Source organism: Schistocerca piceifrons, chromosome 8 (genome assembly GCF_021461385.2).
Source record: "Schistocerca piceifrons isolate TAMUIC-IGC-003096 chromosome 8, iqSchPice1.1, whole genome shotgun sequence".
Taxonomy (NCBI): Eukaryota; Metazoa; Arthropoda; class Insecta; order Orthoptera; family Acrididae; genus Schistocerca; species Schistocerca piceifrons.
In genome coordinates this window covers 364,573,241-364,599,268 of record NC_060145.1, presented here as the reverse complement: position 1 = coordinate 364,599,268, position 26,028 = coordinate 364,573,241, and positions in this window count along the sequence as shown.

The window sequence follows — 26,028 nt, the reverse complement described above, 5'->3', positions numbered from 1 at the left end:
GCAGTTGACGGACTTTGAGCGAGGGCGTATAGTGGGCATGCGGGAGGCCGGGTGGACGTACCGCCGAATTGCTCAACACGTGGGGCGTGAGGTCTCCACAGTACATCGATGTTGTCGCCAGTGGTCGGCGGAAGGTGCACGTGCCCGTCGACCTGGGACCGGACCGCAGCGACGCACGGATGCACGCCAAGACCGCAGGACCCTACGCAGTGCCGTAGGGGACCGCACCGCCACTTCCCAGCAAATTAGGGACACTGTTGCTCCTGGGGTATCGGCGAGGACCATTCGCAACCGTCTCCATGAAGCTGGGCTACGGTCCCGCACACCGTTAGGCCGTCTTCCGCTCACGCCCCAACATCGTGCAGCCCGCCTCCAGTGGTGTCGCGACAGGCGTGAATGGAGGGACGAATGGAGACGTGTCGTCTTCAAGCGATGAGAGTCGCTTCTGCCTTGGTGCCAATGATGGTCGAATGCGTGTTTGGCGCCGTGCAGGTGAGCGCCACAATCAGGACTGCATACGACCGAGGCACACAGGGCCAACACCCGGCATCATGGTGTGGGGAGCGATCTCCTACACTGGCCGTACACCACTGGTGATCGTCGAGGGGACACTGAATAGTGCACGGTACATCCAAACCGTCATCGAACCCATCGTTCTACCATTCCTAGACCGGCAAGGGAACTTGCTGTTCCAACAGGACAATGCACGTCCGCATGTATCCCGTGCCACCCAACGTGCTCTAGAAGGTGTAAGTCAACTACCCTGGCCAGCAAGATCTCCGGATATGTCCCCCATTGAGCATGTTTGGGACTGGATGAAGCGTCGTCTCATGCGGTCTGCACGTCCAGCACGAACGCTGGTCCAACTGAGGCGCCAGGTGGAAATGGCATGGCAAGCCGTTCCACAGGACTACATCCAGCATCTCTACGATCGTCTCCATGGGAGAATAGCAGCCTGCATTGCTGCGAAAGGTGGATATACACTGTACTAGTGCCGACATTGTGCATGCTCTGTTGCCTGTGTCTATGTGCCTGTGGTTCTGTCAGTGTGATCATGTTATGTATCTGACCCCAGGAATGTGTCAATAAAGTTTCCCCTTCCTGGGACAATGAATTCACGGTGTTCTTATTTCAATTTCCTGGAGTGTATATGAAAAAGTTTACAGGAAGTGGTAGGAGTGGAAGAGAAGGGAATAAGTAGAGAACGACAGGTGAACTAGAAATGGAAAAGAATTACTCTGCCAGTAAGAAATGCAACATTCTCAAGAATAAAATCATTTGATCTACTTGTGAGCTGAGAAACTGTTTATCATTGAAGGTGTATATGACAAAGTCAGACAACAAGAAACACTTATGTTATAGTACAGGTTGGCCAAATAGTCGCATCAGCACACAGTGTACGTGCTAGGACGGCAACGCATGCATGTATTATTGTATTCAGACGATCATAAAGTTGTCCAACAGCACCTCGCTATAAATTGCCCTAAGCATCATGCAGCTTAGGTCGCAATGCGGCGGTGATTTATGCAGGCTCTGGAGAACGGGTAAGTTCCCGCTTTATCACATCCCATACGTGTTCAATTGGTGACAGATCTGGCAGTGGTAGTTGTACATCACGAAGAGGACATTGTTTCATAACACCCGTATGAGGATGTGTGGTGTCACGCTGAAAAAGCGCATCAAGTTCAGGTCGAAGAAATGAGAGTAGTACGGGGATAAAAAACTGATGATTTGTAGGGTATATTGGTTACTTTACCCTGCAGGAACAACAAATGTGATCGTCAACCGCAACTGATGGCCACTCACACGGTGAATCCTGGCGTGGGAACTGTGTGTTGTGGGCGAATACACTACGGGAAAGGCCGCACACGTGATCTAAATAATTTACCTGAATGTCCGTCACTCGCATGCAGACAGAAGTTACTCTCATCACTGAAGGCAACAGAGCGCCATTCCACCCTCCAGTCGGCCATTTCATTACACCTGTGTGTCCGTGCTTCGCGCTATCTCAGTGTCAGCGGTAGCGTAGCCAGGCGTCCCCGTGATCTTCGTCCTGGTGCAAGAAGAAACGACCCGTGGTCCTTGGTGACACAGCACACGCAGCATGTACCCAGATTTCTTTGCTGGATGTTGTTAGGTCCTTGACGTGCGTATGGATGCCGCGCGAGATTAGCCGGGAGGTCTTGAGCGCTGCAGTCATGGACTGTGCGGCTGGTCCCGGCGGAGGTTCGAGTCCTCCCCCGGGCATGGGTGTGTGTGTTTGTCATTAGGACAATTTAGGTTAAGTAGTGTGTAAGCTTAGGGACTGATGACCTTAGCAGTTAAGCCCCATAATATTTCACACACATTTGAACATTTTAAAGTGCGTCTGGACAATGCTGATGTTCAGAACCTGGTTTAAAGGTGGGGAAATGTTCTACGGGAAGATTGTGACATCGGCGACACATCAGTGACACATTGAGACGAACAGTTGTAGCTACCAGTCCACCAGTGTACCTAGCTTCCCGTAGTCCCAAAATGCGACCCCATGCTAGTAGCTGAAACTGTTCCACAGGGGTAACTACTTGGTAGAGGGGCATGGCTGCACCATAGAATAAATATTGTAAACACTGTTCACCTGTAAACTCAACACTGTTATTACCTGCAGAGTGAAACCAGAGGGCGCCATCTGATTCTCGCAATGCCTTGTAAAATGAATCACTAACACTACAATCCCTCGGTATGCACACATTACACACTGGTGCCGCAGCACGCAGTTCTTGAGAGTGTTGCTTCTTTTCTTACAGTGTATACTGCGTGAGCTGGGACGGTGGTGACGTCAGGGTGCAGTGAAACTTTTCGAGTGTTTCCCCGCGTATCGCCGCAACGACCAGCAACAGAATGGAGTAGAGAGTCGGGGCACGCTCGGCTCAAGGAGCTGAAAGGCCCGGCGGCAAGTGGCCGCCGGCTCCTTTCAGGCTGGCAGCGGCGGAACGGGGGCAGCAGCAGGGCCGTGGCACGCGAAACCACTCCAGGAGCAGCCCCCTGCCTGCCCAGCCTAGTGGATACGCACAGCCGCCTCAGCCCGTTGAGTGGATCCGACACTTTCCTCTCTATTCGACCCGGCAGATCTAGCCTAACGTGTCATGTGCTCTGCTCCTTCGTCTGAAGGCTTCATATGTGTCGAATGCATTCTGTCCTCATAGTATTTAAAGACAGACGCCTCTTTTCCGATTTATGAAACTGAACAGTACTGTATGCACTCGTATATTGAACTTCCGATAGCCGGCCGCTATGGCCGAGTGGCTCTAGGTGCTTCAGTCCGGTACCGTGGTGCTGCTACGGTCGCAGGTTGAAATCCTATCTCGGGCATGGATATGTGTGATGTCCTCAGGTTAGTTAGGTTTAAGTAATTCTAAGTCTAGGGGACTGATGACCTCAGATGTTAAGTGCCATAGCGTTTAGTGCCATTGAACCATTTGATCTCCCGATAATCACAGCCACATAGTGTAAGAGATCAGTGTCTACCGGTATTTCGCAGTCTTAAGAAGTAAACTAATCATGTCTAAGGGTTAATGTTCAACCAATGTGGGCAACTCATGTCACCTTGATAGAGAGTACAGTCTCGTTATTGATAGTCGTTTCTTCAGGCTGCTAGACTAAGTAACCTATATCTGTCCTCACTGAGTTTAGACCAGCTGCTTTTGTGTAAGATAACCAAAAGTTTTCTCGAAAAGCACCAGTGCGAGTTATATTTAAGATCTGTAGTTCGCACTGGTGCTTTTCCAATGACCTTATAGCTATCTTCGCTACATGTAGTATTTCAAGACTTTGAGTGATCAATGATGCGACCACGTAGGTCCTATATATAACTTGGAGGTAATATGTCAGTCTGATGTAAGCTACCTAACATGTTTACTGTATACGTTTTTTACGTATTTATACCATCAACCAACCTGATACCTTCTCTGTGACAAACGAAATTAGGCAGTTATATTGCTCACTGTATTAGTATTAGTATCAGATGAAATGTGCATAATATACAGTCCGGACACAGTTATGCAACCACCGCCCATGTTCGAAGTCAGTGTGTAATAATCACCAACAGACTGTTGGTGGCTGCGCCAGCAGTGGAGCGTATTTGAAGTGTGTTGGTACGAGGAGTGGGGGAGGCGGGGGTGATGGGGTTGACGCGGGAACAGTGGTGTCGTTGTCGTAATGCGGTAACAGGGCGAATTATCTGACGTCTGAAAGGGCATTATCATTGGCGTTCAGGCTGCGAGGTGCCGGGGCTGCCAGTGTATTTAACACTAAATTCTTCTAGAATCTTCATATGGAAATGATGCTCTAAGACCCCCTTTTCTAACTCCGACTTTTGCTGTTGCACATGGATTAAGAAGAAACGCGAACTGACTCTAATCGACCCTGCATGTGGAGTAGAAAAGAGTTTGGCACCTGCAATAATTTACTTTGATAGAAATTGATTTGATAAATAAGTTTCATTAACGTGATCTACAGAATGAAAGTTCTGTCCAAAATAACAATTTGATTTATTATGAATAAACTCAAAATAATAGGTTCAAATGGCTTTGAGCACTATGGGACTTAACATCTATGGTCATCAGTCCCCTAGAACTTAGAACTACTGAAACCTAACTAACCTAAGGACAGCACACAACACCCAGCCATCACGAGGCAGAGAAAATCCCTGACCCCGCCGGGAATCGAACCCGGGAACCCGGGCGTGGGAAGCGAGAACGCTACCGCACGACCACGAGATGCGGGCTCTCAAAATAATAAACACAACACATGAAACATTTACAATACGTCAAATTGAATAATCAAATAAATGCTGTGAAGGTGAAGTTGTCCGTAAACTAGCTTGTGACGTTTATGACCAAGTGGAATGTAGAGCCAATTCCTTGCAACTCAAATCTTATGAGAAACACCCAGGCAACCCAACATTAATTCCTGTTAAAGTAATGAGAACTCAGACAATGAACACCCAAGACAGAAGCACGTGAGAAACTAGCGCGCTCTGCTGAGCTCTGATTATCAGAGAGCAAAATTCCCTCTCTGCCGGTGCTGCGGACATACATTACCAAGCTGTCTTCTTAACTGCAAGGACATGATCTGGCATACCGGAAGCGATGACTGGCTGCTTAGACGTCCAGTCGTGGTGATGATAATGTCACGAGTATAGCCCGAAACAAATTATCCTGGACTGGTTGTTCCAGACTAAAGACTTCCCATTAATACAAATGCGCCTCTGAGGGAGACGAAGACGGCTCGCCACACAATCACTGACGGTACTGTGATTTACTTTAACAAGCGAAGTCACACAGTAATCCTGATACAGTCAACTTTAGCCAAAACTGCTCAAGATGGACAACATAGGCCGCTTGTACGCAGAACGCTCAATTGCCAACTGTACTCGGAAAGTCACGTTGAAGTCGAAACTTCAGCAATTTCGTCAAGCAGTTACAATTAAATGAAAGTATTTCAGACACCCAACGGAAGGCAGGCTGTCCAGAGCAGCTAGAGCTCAGTCTAGTAACATACTCCGACCGAAAGGCGAGAGCCGACTCTCTGAAGGGCACCCGTACAAGCCGACCACAGAACATTCCCGTCCCCACCACAGTGGCCATGGTTAAATGTTCCAATCAGCAACTCGAAAACCGGCGGAAAATTGCACTCTATTGCTGACGCACTACTATTCTACCAATGGAAATACTTTCAGCCAATTTCTGCGCCGATTTTGCTACGTCACGGAGCTATCCTCTGAGCAAGCCAATCACAGTTATGATTTTGAAGAAAACGCGGGAATTGGCCCGCCAAGGGTGCCCGGGAACACAAGTCATTCCCATGCCTCACTGGTAGTCCGCCATAAAGTGTTTTCACTAAGTTTCTGTGAAGTAACGGAATATCTAGCCCAGCCGCTCCGTCGGGCCCCTGTGAGCATGTCGCCCCCGCTCTTATGACAATTTCGGCTTCTGGAAAGCATCCACACGACTCCCTCACACCTGTCGGTTAATCCTTTCAAGATCAGCAGAACCCGCCTGTCACCGGACCAACCGGGTGACGAGAGACGCTGTGAGGGAAGTCCGTGTGTGAAGGAATAGCGACTTTCCACTGCATGAAATTAGAGAGGAAAATCGAATTACTCAGAGTGATAGAAATATGAGAGGGGGCTCGTGCCACCTCTCAAGGCGAATGGTGAAACGAATTCCAAGACTGGTAAGTTTGTAAACTGTTTTCGTGCCGCCGTGATTAAAGTATACCGTCCATGACGAATTGGCGATATCCAAAACCCAAGGCCGAGGCTATGGTGGTGCACTGCAGGACTACAGAGGACGCGAGTGAATGATGGCTGTGGAGTCGTACATGGGTGAACAGACGTGCAACTATTCAGCTACTGTCGACACAGAAGAACCAAGAGGCTACGGTCAGCGCCTCTTAAATGACTGTTCAGCGAACGTTATTGAATATGGGAATTCGCTGCTGGTGCCTTGTTGATAAACCCGTGCTGACTGAAGTTCATCGCCGACAGAGGCTGAAATTTCCACGACAATACTGGACGACCAATGGGTGGCGACAGGTTGCCTTTTCAGATGAATCGCATTTCATGCTCCATCGGATAAATGGCCGTTCACTAGCATGGCGTAAAACGTCTGAAAGTAAACAACCTGCAAGGCCTTGACCAGGCTGCATTTCCCGTGTCGTCTACTCATTCAAGAAGGTACAGTGGTTCAACACCAGCATGCTCCTATCGTTAGGGACCATGTCCACGTACACAAGTGGTTTCTTTTTCCTCGGCACGATGGCATCTGCCAGCAGGACAGTTCAAAGTGTCGCACAGGTCACAGTGCACGTTACTCCCGTGGCCACCGAACTCCTCGGACTTACACCGAATCGAGAATCTACAGAACAGCCGCTATCAGACTGTACGTGCCATGGATTCTTAATGGAGAAACCTAGCGCAGCAGGCCGTGTCATTTGAATCGGAAGACTCTACTTCCCTGTCGACAGCTTCCAAAATGTCATGACTTCCATCCTGCAAACCTCGCTGTGGAGCGCGCTGCAAAAGATTGTAATTATTGAGGCTTCTGACAGACGGTCACATCTGTCACTGGACAGTGTGCATGAAAATGTATGCGTGACTGTCATGCGTTGGAAAACATACAATCAGGATGTTTGTGACTGCTTTCTGAATGTGCTGTGGTTCTATAATAAATTGTACCCTTCACTGAAATTTACGCTTGTAATTTGTCTCATCCTATGATCTTCTTTTCCCCGATTACCCGCCATAGAGGGTCTGTCGCCTGGTGCTGAAGTGCGCCCCGCACCCGGAAGACTGATGGCTTGTCGGTGGCAGCTGCGCCGCGGGCGCCTGTGTGGGCGGCCACCCAAACAAGAGGGCGCGCCCCGCCCACCTCTGGCCCGGCCAGGTCACAGCGACGTCATTAACGCAGCGCGCTGCGTGTAATGAAAGCGCCCGTATCCCGCTGGGACCCCGTAATGGAGCGCGCAGATCAGCGCGGGACGCCGCGCCGCCAGGACCACGGCACAGCTAGTGGCCGGGCACTTGTCTTTGCTCCTGTGACGACCCAAATTACAATTGCCAGCACTGTGAGTGAAATCTGTATCTGTCAAAGCGGCGAAGAACGCTCTCCACTTACTACGTACTTAACTACGCTGCTCGTTTCATCTCGACCACACAAATTAATCCTATGACTGAAGATTTTGCTCTAAACAAAAACAAATCAACACCGATCATCAGAAACATTATAACTACGTACCTAATAGAACTGGATGTAGGACCCCGCTGACGTCACAGCCCCTGCCTCCACAGGTTCACGGCCTGCTAAGGGCCCTCCGTCAGCATCTCAGGGCGCCTTCGCAGCATCCATGGCGGAAGCCGCCGCCCATACGCCAGCACCAGCCACGTACAACACAGTGAAGCGTGGTTTGCCTAGCTGAGCTTCGGCTGGTCATGTATTGGAATTAAATAATGGAATTCTTTACTATCGCCGGCCGCGGTGGCCGTGCGGTGCTAGGCACTTCAGTCCGGAACCACGTGACTGCTACGGTCGCAGGCTCGAATCCTGCCTCTGGCATGGATGTGTGTGATGTCCTTAGTTTAGTTAGGTTTAAGTAGTTCTAAGTTCTAGGGGACTGATGACCTCAGATGTTGAGTCCCATAGTGCTCACAGCCATTTGAAGCATTTTTTTACTATCAACAGTGCTTCCACTTCGACGCGGAAGTCATTGAAGTGGCGTCAAATTGAAAGACTTGCACCTGGCAGCTGCTCTATCCGACGGGAGGCTCTAGTCACACGACATTTACATTTTTAGTGCCTCCACTGGGCCCACTGGCCTGTCACCATCACTCACTCACCGCCACCAAGAGTACGACTGCACTTTTCAGAATGTTGATTCCCCTTTGGATCGTAGAGTAGCAACTATTCTGTGTGGCTTCGATTCAAAAAGTAATAACTAGTTTCTATGAGGTACGTGGCACGAGATATCTACAAACACAGGCCACACACATACCGTAACTAACTCAAACGTGACTTCTCCCGAACAGGCCATGAAGGCCCAACGGTACTGACCGACCCCCGTGTCATCCTCAGGACATAGGCGTCACTGGATGCAGATACGGAGGGGCATGTGACCAGTACACCGGTCTCCCGGCCGTATGTCAGTGTCCTAGACCGGAGCCGCTACTTCTCAATCAAGTAGCTCCTCAGTTTGCCTCACAAGGGGGGCTGAGTGCAACCCGCATGCCAACAGAGGTCGGCAGACCGGATGGACACCCATCCAAGTGCTCGCCCAGCCCGACAGCGCTTAACTTCGGCGATCTGACGGCAATCGGTGTTACCACTGCAGCAAGGCCGTTGGCACGCACTTCCCGTACTCTCCCTAAGTTATGAGGTTTGTTTGAGTGGAATTGGCACCCAGTAGCGTCCCAAATGTGTTACATCGGGTTAAGATCAGCGAATTAATTGACCTGGACATCAATACCAGAATGCTTTCATGCTCTTCAAACCATACCAGCACGATACTGACCTAGTGCCACGGGAACGTCGAGGCGTAGCACCTTTGTATCGCACCAATAGAAGTGAGACGATACCAGCTACCTTCATACAGTCGAAGAGTCGTGCCTCTTGAGTGACAGATACACGCTTACGGTCGAGGAAACCTGTTAGTTCAAAGTAACAACAGCTGTGGCCGAAATATGGTTGCATCATACAGATCATGTAAGCCAAAGTAATAAAAACCGTGTGTTTTAGAAATGAGACTTGATGTCCTGTGTGAATTATGTCTTCATTAATTATTGCTGAGTTTATACGTTTGGTTATTTGTATGAATGAAAGTGTGAATAGGAAGTACTCGTAACGTAATAAATGAATACTTTTGTGCTTACTAACACAATATACATTTGCGTGAGAACTGTGTCTAGACAGCATGAGTGAGTCACAGGCTCTGGGGAAATTTGTAAAGCGTAATTCGCCAGTTTATAGTACTGGAGAAACGAAAAAATTTACGAAAATTCAGTTACTTAAAAAGGGAGTAATTAAGTTTTTGCAGGTTTCATAAATTTTTTCTGTTAATAAATTTCTTTGAAGAGTTATTATGTTGAGATTGATTCACAGTGAAAGAGACGGGATTGTACCGGTTAATACAAATACCGGACTGGCTTCGATGTGTACCAGCCAATCACAGGAGAGCAGAGTCACGAGTCTTATTTGGGTTAAAGAATTGCTTTATGAATCCTAGAAGAAGTTCGGAGCGTAGCCTTCATCACGTTCGGACGCGTATATTAGGAACTCTGTATAGGTGTAACATTCTGCGAAATTACAAGATGCTTTCTCCGTGGAGCGCCGTAAAATAATCTCAAAGAAGCAGGAAAAACGAACACGAGAAATTCCGAAATTTCTGTGTAAACTGTGACTCTTGAATTGACTAAAGTACGAGTGGCATATTTTGCAAGATGGGACTCAGAACTTACCCTTCAAGCCGATCGAGTTGTCGAATATTTGAGCGACCATTCTGTCACATACAATCGATTTTGTAATCTTTCTTGTAACAAGTTTGGTTAGTTACCATAAACACATTATAATGGGTGATTTCGTTTGCGTGTGAATGTCAAAACTTTATCTTCAGACAGAAACGGACATGGCGGTGTTTATATTAAAGATGCAAGGATACATCGAACGTTCCACTCTAAAATTATCTGTCATTTAAAATGGTTCAAATGGCTCTGAGCACTGTGGGACTTAACTTCTCCGATCATCAGTCCCCTCGAACTTAGAACTACTTAAACCTAACTAACCTAAGGTCATCACACACATCCATGCCCGACGCAGGATTCGAACCTGCAGCCGTAGCGGCCGCGCGGTTCCAGACTGTGGCGCGTAGAACTACCCGGCCACTCCGGCCGGCTCTGCCATTTAAGAGCTCAGAAAGCTGAAAACAGAAAACTTTAAAAGCACTCTTTAACTACGTGTAATGCGATTGTTTCTACTACAGCTCACTCAGCCGTGAAACAGTATTCATTTTAGGGCAGATGCCGTGGCAGAAGAAGACGATCGCCGGAAGGTGGATGGACAATTTTCTGAAGGAGGAACAACAACAGTGCCGTTGCAATTTATCCTGCTGGAAGATGCCATCTCCATCGGGAAAGACATCAAGCATGAAGCGATGCTTCTGGTCCGCATTGGTATTCGCGTAATACACAGCTGTTACAGTTGCTTCGACTTCTACAACGGCTTCCACGTTAAATCTGGCGAATTCTCTCAAGCAGTAATACTCCCTCCACCGGCATGTGTCTTTGACATAGCGCATATTTCAAGCAGTCGTCCACGGCGAAACTGGATACGACCATCGACCAGGCATAACAAGCGACGCGATCATTTAGACAGGTGGAACGTTTCTATCGATAAACTGCCGAAGCCCAATGATCCAGTGCCCACTGTAATTGTAAATGACGCTATCTTGTGTCAACTAGGGAACACTTAGTGGTCATCTTTTGCTCAGCACCATGATCAACACTTATGACAGCACCAGCATTTTACTCTGCTGTCATATTCGTCAAACAACCCCGCCTATCTTTCTTTATGGACTGAGCAAGCCTCAGATTTTCATGTTTTGTGATAAAGCGTGAACGTCCAGTAGCTTGTCGCCCATCCATCAATTTACCGTGCCTCAACGAATTTCCATAGATTCTCATGACAATAGTACATGAGTAGCTTACCAGCTTCTCTGTTTCAGAGACGCACATTCCCAGACATCGGGACATTATAAACGTGTCAGTGTAACATCCCATTTGCAACGGTATTGTCGCTAGGATTGTTCTCCATTCATACCCAGTCCGTTTATACTGGGTGATTCCCTGATGACGTAGGAAAGTTTCAGGGACAATGGAGAAAGGTAAATGTATCAATATGAGGTAAAGGACCCTGCTCCGGAAACGACCGAGTCGAAAATCATTATGATAGTCTGGTTTCTGTATCTACCGTGTGGTTGTAATTAATGTGAAGCTACTCAAGGACATCCAGTGTGCGCTAAAATTATTGTGTGGCAGCCAAACTTGGAAGATATACTAATTCATTAATGCAGAACCGATTTCCACCGAAAAAAAATTCTTCCAAGTTTTTCCTCGATTTGTAAGCCTGGCGCTGTGAATGCAACAGTGAAGAACGAAGTCCTATAGAAATGTTTCCGTATGAAATGGATTAGGGACGGGACGATGGCAGTAAAGGTTAAACAAGTGAGAAAGCCGTGACGTTGACTTTATTATTACCTGTAGTTCAAATGGTTCTGAGCACTATGCGACTTAACTTCTGAGGTCATCAGTCGCCTAGAATTTAGAACTAATTAAACCTAACTAACCTAACGACATCACACACATCCATACCCGAGGCAGGATTCGTACCTGCGACCGTAGCAGTAGCTCGGTTCCAGACTGTAGCGCCTAGAACCGCACGGCCACTCCGGCCGGCATTACCTGTGGTTTAGACAATTTGTTCAGTATGGACATGAGAGGCGCCGATGAATTTAGGCATCCAAAAAGTGACGTGATCAATAGTGGCTTGCAGCATTGCAATTTTAGCAATGTGTTCCGGTACAGCGGCCTTCAGTTCAGACAGAGACCGAACGAGTTGTTCTGCATATCCCTAGAGCCAAAAGTCACATGGGCTCATGTCAAGTGATCGTGTAGACCACACATCTGGAAAACCTCTGGAGATGAGACGTTCGTAGAAGGTTTTGTTAATGAGATCGTTCACTAGGCTAGCGACATGAGGTGTTCCCCCATCTTGCACGAAAACAGCTGTTTCCAAATATTTATGCTCTTCCAAATGAAGAATCCAATGTTGCACAAGACGTCACCGTGCACCTGATAGGCCCTCTGGATGTATTCTCTTCAAAGAAGAACGGATCATATGGTGAGTGCAATGACTCTTCGTCGAAAACTCTTCGCTTAACAATACCCAAAATTTGACAATTTTTTGTATTCATCGCACCGTATGGTGCAAATTGTGTCTCGTCTCTCTGTACAAAACTGTCCGGCCACATGTTACTAACTTCGATCCCTACCAGAAATAGAACAACGTTGATGCCGATCATGAGATATCAGTTTCAGCAGGCACTAGGATCCCTTACGGTTGCGAGTATAAAATACACCGTAAAACTTCCCGTACGGTTGATCACGGGATGGATAATTCTCGAGAAACTGCAGGAGCACTAACAAGTGCTTCATGATCAGTTACAGCAACAGCAACCTCGTCAATAGCTTCCAACGGGATAGGACGCCTTCCTCTTCCAGGTGCCTTACCAATCTCACCCGTGTTTTCGGATTTCATTGTCATCATCTGTACACCATTTAATGACACCGGGCCCCTTCTTAGAACTTTCAGTCAGCGATACTCCCTCGGTCCAGCCCTGTAAAGTGGTTTCAAATGGCTCTGAGCACTATGCGACTCAACTTCTGAGGTCATCAGTCGCCTAGAACTTAGAACTAATTAAACCTAACTAACCTAAGGACATCACACACACCCATGCCCGAGGCAGGATTCGAACCTGCGACCGTAGCGGCCACGCGGTTCCAGACTGAAGCGCCTTTAACCGCACGGCCACACCGGCCGGCTCCAGCCCTGTAGTTGCCGCTGTTCACATCTAAGTGTTTCACTAGTAACGCACAGTGTCTCTTCTCGATAACCCTGCCGTTCACTCACGCTATTGCTCGTCAAATGACAGCGTGGATGCCATACCGTCATACAAACATTGTAAGCACCAGATCTGCATCTAGTGGCACGTTCCAAGAAAGGGTCACCGGAAATAATTTGATGAAACTTCTGCTGTGGGTTGCACTAGCGTTTTCTGGGTCTTTGTAATTAAAGGAACCAGATAAATATAATTCACCGAAAACACCAGTAATAGAGGCGGGGACCTATAGTATTACACGTCGTGGGATTCAGCGATCGCGAAGTTAAAGCGGTCGCAGTGAATGCGGGGTCAACGTATGCCTGAATGCGGTGACTATGAGTGACGTCACAGCCGACAACTACAGTACGTATGAGCAGCTCACTAGCAGTCATACCTCTTGACAATGACGAAAGAGTTCACCCTCTAAAACTCGTTGCATTTTAAACACTTGACACAAATAGAAGCCCAAGAACATTTTAGTCAATGTTACAGCTGCGAGACTACTTTCATTCATCCAAAGGGGCAGTGAGATGACATCCTAATCAGCACGAACTGTCAGCACGTTGATCATTGCTTTGCCTCCTATTTACGTGGCACTTGAGAGAGCTGAGCCACAACTGGTGCGCTTAACGAAAACTCTGAACACAGAGTTAGCCCCACATTGTCTTCCCTTACAGATCGCTGTTCTGCATGCAATATTGTTAGGAATATCCGTGTGTGGAGCTTTCAAAGTCAACTAATGTTGCCAGACAGCGTACACCATAGACATACGGATCCAGAACCTCGTGTAATGGTATGTTGGTCACAGCACATTAATCTCTGTTTCGCACATCTCGTAATTTGGGAGGCAGCTCTTCCTTATCTGACGTTCTCTGGGAGGTCTGGTTAACTTTGAACAAGATAATGCAAGACTGAATGTTACCAGCGCTATCCTGACCTACCTACATAAAGAGAGTGATCGACTGCGTACCTTGCAACTTTTAGCTCTTACTCATTGAGAACCTCTGTTCATTAGTTGCTACGGAACACACGTACCACCACTCGTAAGCCTTAGTGAATGTTAAGCTGCAGAGAATGGTTCACCGATATCTCTCATCCAAGCTCAGCTGAAGCCAATGCCCAGCTAGCTGAATTCCATAGGTGCTTTCAGAGGTGTCACATCTGTGCACTATATATCAAACCGTTAATAATCTCATAAGCACAGTCAGTAAAATTTCGGTATTTGATACCCTTCGAAGTGATTCACTTTAATTGGCCAGCAGGGTACAATTAATCGTCGTAGGTGAAGGAAGCCATAAGTAACCGACCGAAAATAGAACCGCGCATTTGTCGCATGATACTCACGTACTGAGCAAGAGAGTTACACCTAATGCATTCCTAGTTTAAAAAAAAATGTAACAGATTCAAGCATTCCTTCATTTCCAGGGAGTGGCTCCGGGATGTTATTAATTCATGTTATGAAATTTGGCTGACGGTGATTCTTCAGGTGAGTCGCTTGCATAATTTTTAAATCACTTTACACAATACTGTTGAGAAAACTTGCATGCGTCATGTCATAGATAACACTGCTGGTGACGGTTGAGGCATAATAAGGGGAGTTGGAGCTAGAGACGAGCTGTTTGTTGTTTTGAAGTCGGCACCCCTATGCCGGACGTTGTGGCCGTGCGGTTCTCGGCGCTTCAGTCTGAAACCGCGTGACCGCTACGGTCGCAGGTTCGAATCCTGCCTCGGGCATGGATGTGTGTGATGTCCTTAGGTTAGTTAGGTTTAAGTAGTTCTAAGTTCTAGGGGACTGATGACCACAGATGTTAAGTCCCATAGTGCTCAGAGCCATTTTTGGCACCCCTATGCCAGATCCTCCAAAACGCAGATTACTGTTTACGACTGTTTCTTGTCCTTAATTTGCGTCGCGTGAACGCAACAGTTGTTTTAAATAGAAAATATTACAGTTTTCATGAATAACATACCGTCAGAAGGCATTTTCACTCATTTTTATGATCTTAAATGCGTATTTGATCCAGCAATACGACGCACTTCGCCTCGTTAGTGTAACTTTCGCATGTTTTCTTTTTGTACGTTTAGAATAACAAAGAAGAGAAGTGCGTGATGTGAAAGACCTGCTTTCGTAATCGAGGATTTTCCTGAATACGGACTGATGAAACTGATGTTGGGTCTAGGTTCTCTTCCAGAAAATACTGAGAACATATTTTTCTGTGTTTGGTGGGTTTCTAATCTTTCCTTCCACGAAGTTACTAGAGAGAGCTTTTCAAGGTTCAATGAAAGAGAATCTCAAGCCAAATGTCAGAAAAAGCCACTACAGTAGAAATAAAAAGTGCAACCAAAACTATTGTACTTCAAAAATATTGTTTCAACGAGTCCATGTACGAAAGAAATGTCATTCCTTTAGACTTTAGTCTATAATCAGAATGTTAAGTACACCCATAAAGAACGGAATCTCATGCCTGGAGCAACTAACATGGCAAGCGTCAACGCCATGAGAACTGCCCTTATTATACCTCCACGGTTGGCAACACCGATTCCCGATTGTCGCGCAATTTTTCTGCTACTGATGTGCGAATTAGCCACGACAGCAGCTAAAACACCTACTTGGGCATCGTCTTTTGTTGCAGGTCGTGGTTGACGTTTCACATGTGGCTGAACACTTCATGTTTCCTTAAATGACGTAACTATCCGTCGAACGGTCCGGACACTTGGATGATGTCGTCCAGGATCCAGAGCAGCATACATAGCACACTCCCGTTGCGAATTTTGATCACAGTAGCCATAAATCAACATGATATCTACCCTTTCCGCAATTGGTAAACGGTCCATTTGAACACAAGTAAGGTATCACGAAGCAAATACGGTCCGCACTGGCGGAATGTTACGTGATACCACGTACTTATACGTTTGTGTCTATTACAACGCCATCTATCAGAAACCGAAAAAAGTGATCCAACTAAAACATTCATATTTTTTACGTACTACACGAATATGTAATAAAAACGGGGGTTCCTGTTTAAAAAAAAAAACGCAGTTGATATCCGTTTGACCTATGGCAGCGCCATCTAGCGGGACAACCCTAGCCCCCTTCAAGCTAGACGAGTATCGTCCTTTGTAGTTTTTTCGTTTGATGCATATGTTGTGAGATATTTTGCCCGGTCACTATCAATGGACCACCCTGTATACTTGCCTATCGTAAACCAGAAGAGCTGCCTTCTTGGCCGGTGGAAAGATAATCCCAATGTTGCGTAAAGTTATTTACAAATCTTGAAATCGAGTCGCTTAGAAAATGGCTACATTGTGCTCACATAGATCACAGCGTTGAGCAAAGTGATTTAAAAATCCTACATGCGCTTTATCTTGAGAATGAGTGTACGATTCTCAGACGAAATATTGGAAAAAAGAATTCGTAATATCCAGGATGTGGGTCTGAAATATGACGGAGTATGTGATACGCCAGTAAAACTTCAAGAAATACTGATTGATGTATTATTTGACACTAGAGACGGATTTCAGTCCTTTTGCTACCTAATGTAAAAGTGGTGTCAATAAGGAGAAGAGCGTGGTATATCACGTTTAAAAAAAAAAAAAAGTCTGTCGTGTTGTCCTGATACTTGAAAAACGGACCGCACTGTGAATACAACAGAGCTTCGTCGAAGCCAGGCTCTCTCGTCCACAACACGCACTCCTGGTCGCTTTTCTCGTCGGTGATTTAAATGTTATGACACTTGTCATCTCACTGCCATAGTGGCGTGGTCGCCACTGTGTGAGATGTTTACGTAGGTCAGCGCTCCGTGCGATGCGGTATGCGTATCGCCTAGGCGGACTGGCGGTGAGCGGAGCGGCGGCCACGCTATCCCGGTAGGACGGCACGGGTTCCCGCTATTGATCGCGTTCCCCCCGGGACTCCACGGCGCTCCTGCTGCCGACACACCACACTACCAGCTACCCGTGCCCGACCCAGCACCCGCTGGAACCTGCGCCGCTAGGTACCTCAGCTGCATGCGGTACCGGCGAGGCGAACGTTGTTGATCCCTCTTCAGGCAGAAGCAACCCAGAGGCACGCTATGAAAAATTAAAAAGAAAAAGTAGGTGCGAACAGGACTCGCGCACTGAGGATTCCACTAAAAGTTAATTATATATCCCAGTAATTAAGATTCTCGATGGTTTTTGCCTGTTGCCGACACTGATACTGGCAAGATATCGGGCTAGGGTATTCCAAGATTTGACGAAAGTTTTAAGTTTGAAGTCAGCTAACAAAGCAGAAAAGGAATCTTTTTTTCCGAGTGATATAATTACAAATTCATGACTATCGAATTTTTTTTTCTATACTTCTGTGCTCGCGTAAGCTGTCACCAGCACACCGGTCGACAAAGATGTAGGGCGAAGATCGATTAGAAGGCGCTGGATCAAGCGCTCCTATCACTTGAGAGGCCAGAGACATACCCACAAGCAACACGCCGCCAACGCCCTCTCGACAGCACGTATTGAGGCCGCTGCTGCTGACTGGAGGGCCTCACTCAATCAGTCACTCACACTCAGTCATCCGGTTTGGCGTCTGTCAGTTTACTTGCACAGTGTGTTTAGTTCATCACAGGCTACCACAGTACATATCGACCTGATTAGTGACTATAGCGGGACTATTACTGATGATCTTGTACCAAAACTCTCTTGAAGTTAAGTAAAGTATCCAGTTCATGTAAATGAGGAACCGTATTAATCCACGTGTGCCTTTGTGTTGTAGAAAGAGGATACCGGCCTAAACAAAGAAAAGTGCGAGGTCATCCACATGGATACTAAAAAAAATCCGATAAATTTTGGGTATACGATAAATCGGAAAAACCTAAGGGCTGCCACTTCGAGTAAAAACCTAGAAATTACAATTACGAGCAACTTAAATCGGAAAGACGAGATAGATAATATTGTGAGGAAGGCGAAACAAATACTGCGCTTTGTTGGCAAACACTTAGAAGGTGCGACGAACCCACTAAAGAAACAGCCTACATTACACTTGTCCGTCCTCTGCTGGAATATTGCTGCGCGGTGTGGGATCCTTACCATATGGGATTAACAGAGGACATCGAGAAAGTACAAAGAACTGCAGCTCTTTTCGTGTTATCGCGCAATAGGAGTGAGAGAGTCACTGATATGATATGAAAGTTGGGGTGGCACTCACTGAAACAAAGGCGATTTTATTTGCGGCGAGATTTATTTACGAAATTTCAATCACCAGCTTTCTCTTCCGAATACGAAAATATTTTTTTGACACCCACCTACGTAGGAAGAAACGATCATCACAATAAAATGAGAGAAATCAGAGCTCTAACGGAAAGATTTCTGTGTTCATATTCCCACGTGCCATTCGAGAGTGGAATGGTAGAGAAGTAGGATGAAAACGCTTCGATGAGCCCACTGCCAGGCACTTAAGTGTGAATTGTAGAGTAACCAAGTAGATGGCGATGTAGAGGAGGCGTTCGCATGTGACAGTGCCCTGATGTTCAACTATGTGCTAACGTGTGGGCAGGCATATTCGTTGTCTGGCCACCACGAGGGGGGATCGTCGTATTGTGCGTCAAATACATAGCAACCTCTGCACGTCCACGCCTGCCACCTGATAACAAGTAATGGAGTGCCATCAACATATCACCCGCAACATTAGTCGAACAGCAGAAACTGAGAATTATTATCCCATGCGTAGGCAGCCGTTAACATCGCAACACGAACGGATGCGTTTGGAGTGGTGACGCGTCGGGAAAGCAAGGACGGCTTTTGAATGGCATCCCTTTCTGTCCAACACTGACTTGTGGCGGTAAGCTATTTCTAAAGATTATAATCGGTGAGTGTGGCAGAGACATGGGAGGGGTCTGATACTTCCAATATTTTGGAGAGGCATAGCGGCGATATTCTGTTGCTGGCGCCATGGTGTGGAGAACTATCGGGAACGACTTCACGTCATGGCTGGTAGTCATTGAGGGAATTCTTATGGCACATACTCGTAACGGACATCCTGCTCCTCTTGAAACACCTTTCATGCGACACTGTCGTGGTGACATTTTTCAGGATGAGGATGATGGTGTCTCTGTGATCTGTCTGCGTAATACTAAGTATTTTTGTGGTCAGTAAGTTCCCCAGATCTGCCTCCGGTAGAACATGTGTGGGACTAGCTCGGATATCAACTTCGTCACAGTGGCATTATCCAGGAAGACCAGTTACAACAGTGGTGGGCCAGCTTCCCTCAGGACTGGTATAACTGCTTCATGACTCCCTTCCCATCCGAAACAGTGAGTACATTCAGGCTATGGGGCGTACAACGGCGTACTGCTAAGTGTGCTCACACGCCAAGTTCTTTGTAAGTTCGACTCAACTTGGTAGTCAATGACCTTACATCGTACAACATCTCAACCCTTGAAGTTTCATTTCGTTTCCTCTTCCCCTATTGACTGCTTCACTTCTTTTTGTCAGGTAGTGTATTTTACGTTCAAGCGCTTACAATCTCGATATACTTTTTATACTTGTGTTTGAATTCATTTATCTTTCGGTAATATTCCACGCATCCTCCATCGGCCGTGCAGGGAATGTTCAGACCATGGTATATCTCGTCCCATACTTTTGATAGCTCGACTGGAGTTATTTCGTTCTCTCCTGGTGCTACATGGCGTCATAGTTATTGGAAGGTGAGGCACACAGGCAGAGTCTTTAGAAACACTGCCCATCCAGTCCAAATCGAAAACCATATACAGTGAGTCCAGGGGACAGTTGACATCACAGGTACAATTGTGAAATTTGTACGTCCCTTACGCCCGATCCATCGTTGAGGCAGCTCATAGCTGAGTAGTCACCTTACATGCTGTGGTTCCCTGTCTTAATAGAATATGAAATGTTTGGCATGTTTCTGCAATTATGAAAAAGTAGGCAGGTCTTCAATACATCCAGGTTTGTTATTCCTATAACATTGCTAGCTATACCCATAGGACCCCAGGGCGTTAGTTGATGTCACTGAAGATAAGTCATAGAGCAGCCGATATCTTAATTAAAGATGACGAGCAGTTTCTTCAGCTAAACAACGAAGACAGCGGCATGTGCAACGTAATGTTCGAGAAACACATCAATAAAAATAAGACAGGCTGCAATATTTTAGTTGGTTCACGGAGGCATCAGTCAACTATTCTTATGACTTCAGTATACAGCAAATAATAGTAGAATGTTATCACCAGTCCAATCGTAAAATAAATACGTATTTATCGTTAAAATTTTAGTGTATCGTTCCCTAAGAGTTCTGGTTTTCCAGTCGCATATGTAACGTCTTGATTGGTTAAGGACAAAGCATATACTCCATATGACTGTGAATGGCTTTACAAAGACTATGCGGATATGCCATGAAAGCGAAAACAGCTTTATCACAGGTATAAACTAAGTTGAAACGTCATCGGCAAACCAAATCAAATGGTTCAAATGGTTCTGAGCACTATGGGACTTAACTTCTCAGGTCATCAGGCGCCTAGAACTTAGAACTACTTAAACCTAACTAACCTAAGGACATCACACACATCCATGCCCGAGGCAGGATTCGAACCTGCGACCGTAGCGGACGGGCGGTTCCAGACTGTAGCGCCTACAACCGCTCGGCCACCCTGTCCGGCAAACAAAATCGAAGCCAATACGACATTAGCTAGAGCAAAGCGTGAAACATTCAGTGAAGCTGAAACCCTAACCAAGCCTACGATCTGACGGAAAGCAGAAGAAATATCCGTCTTAGTTAAAGTCAAATAGTAAATGAAAACGATATACCCAGTGTTCCAGTTGTCACAGTAGCAATGAAACAGAGGGGAGGAATAATTACTGAATTCGGTCTTGCGAACCTGTTTCACCGTGGAAGACACGGTTCATCCTTTCAATTACCACAGGAACGCCGAAGTGACAGATACTGAAACAATTGATGGTGTAACAAAAACCGAACTACAATCATCCAATACTGAAATGTCATCAGGACCAGTTGAGGTTATACAGAGATTATGCGAAAGAACTTGCTGCCACTCGAGCAGTAGTTTATTCTAGGCCGTTGGAGTAATGAAGGGTACTTTCCGACTAGGAACAGCTCAGGACATTCCAGTTTTCATGAGATGTCGTACAACAGATTTTACATCCTCCTCTAGCATTACTTTTTATCAACAGTAGTAGTCGAGACGAGTAATATTTTTCGAATTATGGATAGGTCAGCAGTTTTTCTGAAAAATTTCATATAGTTTTACACACAAAATGTTATATTTCAAGCTAAAATTTATGAATAAGTATTATTATTTTCGGTGTTACTATCGATAAATACTAGTTCTGAATGTACAGTTACAATTATTTTTTTCGAAAACATTTGAAATTACGAATTATTTGGTACAATTAAAATTTCCATTATTAATTCTGCAATCTAGTACTGTCCGAAATCAACAGAAATGTAATTTCGGCTTACGAATGTGAACATTCAAAAGACAGTGTGGTATGCTAAAATGTGACAGAATAAATTAACGCAAAAGCAAAAATTCTACATCAACAATATTCAAAATTATTTAGATTAATTCAAGGATGAGGACCTAAAATGTGAGAATTTCAGCCTTATGAATCAGACCCTTGACAAGAAGAAATGGATCCAACTATACAAGGAAAGATAAGTAGATTAAAAAGTTTATCGTAATCTTACTCCTCTCTAATCTTCAGAAAAGACTTCGCTCATTGTGAACAATAGCTGTAACATAGGAAGGAGGGGGTATATTGCAATATGCATTTACTTATACGTCATATCTCTGACTTTGTCCACCAGAAGAGATGTTGTTCCACAGCTGTGAAGATGAAGAAGTGCACAATGTCTTAAAGTATGCTTTGTAAAGTCCATATTTAATGAACATTTTTTTCTGGTTTTCATCCATACTGTCTCCTTCAAAAGTATCGAAGGTGAGGAAGTACTCATAGCTCTTATGGTAGGTATTTTACAGCAGATGTTTACGAGATATTTTCTCCTTGTTTTGGGTCATACTACCACCTCTGAATTTTGCCTACCCTACAATTTTAGCAACAGTTCTACCGGCACATGTATTCTACTGTCAGAGTTATCACAACGATTTTCGCTAATAACATTCGAATCGATCTTTTCGGTACAGGGTCTCTTACATCAACTTCATACTTTTATCATTTTACATCATCCCTGAAAGCTCATAACATCATCACAGAATCACCCTGCCTTTAAACCATCTAGCGAGTGACGTCAAAGCTCCGCGATGCTGTTCACAGATGACGCAGTTGTTTATAGTAAGATAGCAACGCCAGAGGAGCGTAGTAAATCGTAACAAGACTGAGAGATCAACGGTGATTGGTTCTGGGACTTGTAGTTTGTACTGTACATAAGAAAAAAGTAAGGTATTCCGCATAAATGATAAAAGAACAACTACTGTTTAACTACCGTATTTGCGACAGTTCACTCGTGATTACCGTAAAACGCGTAGGACTAACCATCCGGAACGACATTATGTGCGAGTACCAATGAACACACAAAAGGTATTTTGGGAATTTCAGTGGAAAATTGGAATTCTTGGATGGAACTTAGGTAAACGTAATTCATCCACGAAAGTTTTGTCTCATAAAAAACATGTTCACCCAACTCTCGATTAATGTCCATCTGTTTTGTACCCTTACCAAGGTGGATTAGCAAAAGAGATAGAGAAATTCCGACAAACTCCAGTGGCAGACAGTAAGGTATTCCGCATAAATGATAAAAGAACAACTACTGTTTAACTACCGTATTTGCGACGTTGGCTTCAGGATGAGGCTTTCTATTGATCTTCTGAACAATAACTTCCAGAAAAAATCGGACAACGTGTTAGTACCTCCCACATATTTCTCGCGGAACCACATCAAAGAAATCGGTGAAATTAGAGCAAATACGGACGTTTACTAGTAGTTATTCTTCCCAAGAGTCATTCGCTACAACAGGGAATGGGGGAAAATAACGTGATAACCGAACTACCCCCACCCTAAGATAGGATTCGGAGTACGGATGTACGAGGGGCATTCGTAAGTAACGCTACAAATATCTTATCTCGGCCAATTCCGGCAGTAAAAATTCGGTACAGGTTGTGAGGCATCTAAAAGTATTCCCGCTTCAGCGTCCATAGATTCATGAAGTTCTGATGGATGGCGGCTCTATACGTAACCCTCAAAATATCGTGCGTTCCTAAGCGGAGGGCTGTCACTGAGTTTCTTTTGACCGAAAACCAGAGCGTTGCAGGCATTCACAGGTGCTTACAGTGTCTTTGCGGAGACCTGGCAGCGAACAAAACCACTCTGAGTCTTTGAGTGAGGCGTCTGTCATAACCGAAAAAGATTACGTAAACCCTTCCGAACTCCCACATGCCTGCCGGCCGCACAGAGCTATGATTCCTACAGTGTTGGAATGTGCTGATACATCATTCAAGGTGGTCGACCGATCACAATCAAGCACCACGTTGCTCAACTGGATGTCTCTGATGATAGTGCTGACACACTCGTCCATTAGTTGGGCTGCTCAAAGGTGGGTGCCCTTTGGGAGCAACGAAAGACCATTTGTGTAGAATTAGCGTTACGATGCTAATTGTGACAATATCCCGTCCAAAATCGTCACAGGCGACGAAACATTGGTTTATTTCTTCGAACCGGAGACGAAACGGAAAACTATGGAGTGGCCTCACGCCATATCTCCTCCGAAGAATAAGTTCAATGCCGCACCCTCAGCCTGTAAATTTACTGGGATCTGAAAGGCTTATTCCGTTTGATGCCCTCATGGTGCCACGAACAACTTTGAAATATATTGGCTATCTTCAGGAAACTGACAAATGACTTCAGCATGTTCATCACCACAAAAATGGAAATGAACTTCCTCGTCTCCATGACAACGAATGACCCCAGAAAAGTCTGCGCACCCGAGAGCTCGCGAAAATCCAATGGACTGTTCTTCGTTATTCACCTTACAGCTCCTGTCTAACGCCTTCATTCCATCTGTTTGGCCCAGTGAAGGACGCACTCTGCTGGAAGCAGTACACGGACGATGGGGAAGTTACTGAGCACCAGTAATGTGGCTCCGACGTCGACCATTCGAGTAGTACCATGCTGGCATGCAGGCCGTCGCATTGACCGGAGATTATGTTTAAAAAGATTGTTTTGTAGCCAAAAGAGCGGGAAATAATATGGTGTATTGGAAACCTGAAAGAACCCAACCTGTTTTCGGGAAAAAAAGTGTTGCACTACATAATGTGTCTCGTAGCAGAGTTTGGTAGAAACACCAATTAATATTGAGTTACACGATTACACTGGAAATTGTAAAGATCGCCATATATTTGACAGTATCTTACCGACAATGGAACGTACGAAGACAGGTATAAGTAGAAGAAACTGATAGCAGCTTCACAAACTGCGTAGGATATGGACACAAAGATAGTTAACCCGCTAAAGAGTTACAACTATTCATGATCACTTGTCATTGTGGGACACTTACCTGATTGTCGCTGCTGTGGTCTTCAGTCCTGAGATAGGTTTGGTGCAGCTCTCCATTCATCTCTTGGTCCCCCTCTACGATTTTTACCCTCCACGCTGCCCTCCAATACTAAATTGGTGATCCCTTGATGCCTCAGAATATGCCCTACCAACCGATCCCTCCTTCTAGTCAAGTTGGGCCATAAATTTCTCTTCTCTACAATTCTATTCAATACCGCCTCATTAGTTATGCGATCTACCCAAATTTTCAGCATTCTTTTGTAGCACCACATTTCGAAAGCTTCTATTCTCTTCTTGTCTGAACTATTTATCGTCCATGTTTCACTTCCATATATGGCTACATTCCATACAAATACTTTCAGAAACGACTTCCTGACACTTAAATCTATACTCGATGTTAATAAATTTCTCTTCTTCAGAAATGCTTTCCTTGCCATTGCCAGTCTACATCTTATATCCCCTCTACTTCGACCATCATCAGTTATTTTGCTCCTCAAACAGCAAAACTCCTTTACTACTTTAAGTGTCTCATTTCCTAACCTTATTCCCGCAGCATCACCCGACTTAATTCGACTACATTCTATTATCCTTTTTTTGCTTTTGTTGATGTTCATCTTATATCCTCCATTCAAGACACTGTCCATTCCGTTCAACTGCTCTTCCAAGTCCTTTGCTGTTTCTGATAGAATTACAATGTCATCAGCGATTCTCAAAGTTTTTATTTCTTCTCCATGGATTTTAATACCTACTTCGAATTTTTCTTTTCTTTCCTTTACTGCTTGTTCAATATACAGATTGAATAACATTGGGGACAGGCTACAACCCTGTCTCACTCCTTTCCCAACCACTGCTTCCCTTTCATGTCCCTCGACTCTTATAACTGCCATCTGGATTCTGTACAAATTGTAAATAATCTTTCGCTCCCTGTATTTTACCCCTGCCACCTTCCGAATTTGAAAGAGAGTATTCCATTCAACAGTGTCAAGAGATTTCTCTAAGTCCAAAAATGCTAGAAACGTAGGTTTGCCTTTCCTTAATCTATAAGGTAAGTCGTCAGTATTGCCTCACGTGTTGCAACATTTCTACGGAATCCAAACTCATCTTCCCCGAGGTCGGCTTCTACCAGTTTCTCCATTCGTCTGTAAAGAATTCACGTTAGTATTTTGCAGCCGTGACTTATTAAACAGATAGTTCGGTAATTTTCACATCTGTAAACACCTGCTTTCTTTGTGGTTGGAATTATTATATTCTTATTGAAGTCTGAGGGTATTTCCTCTGTCTTATACATCTTGCTCACCATATGGTAGAGTTTTATCAGTTCTGGCT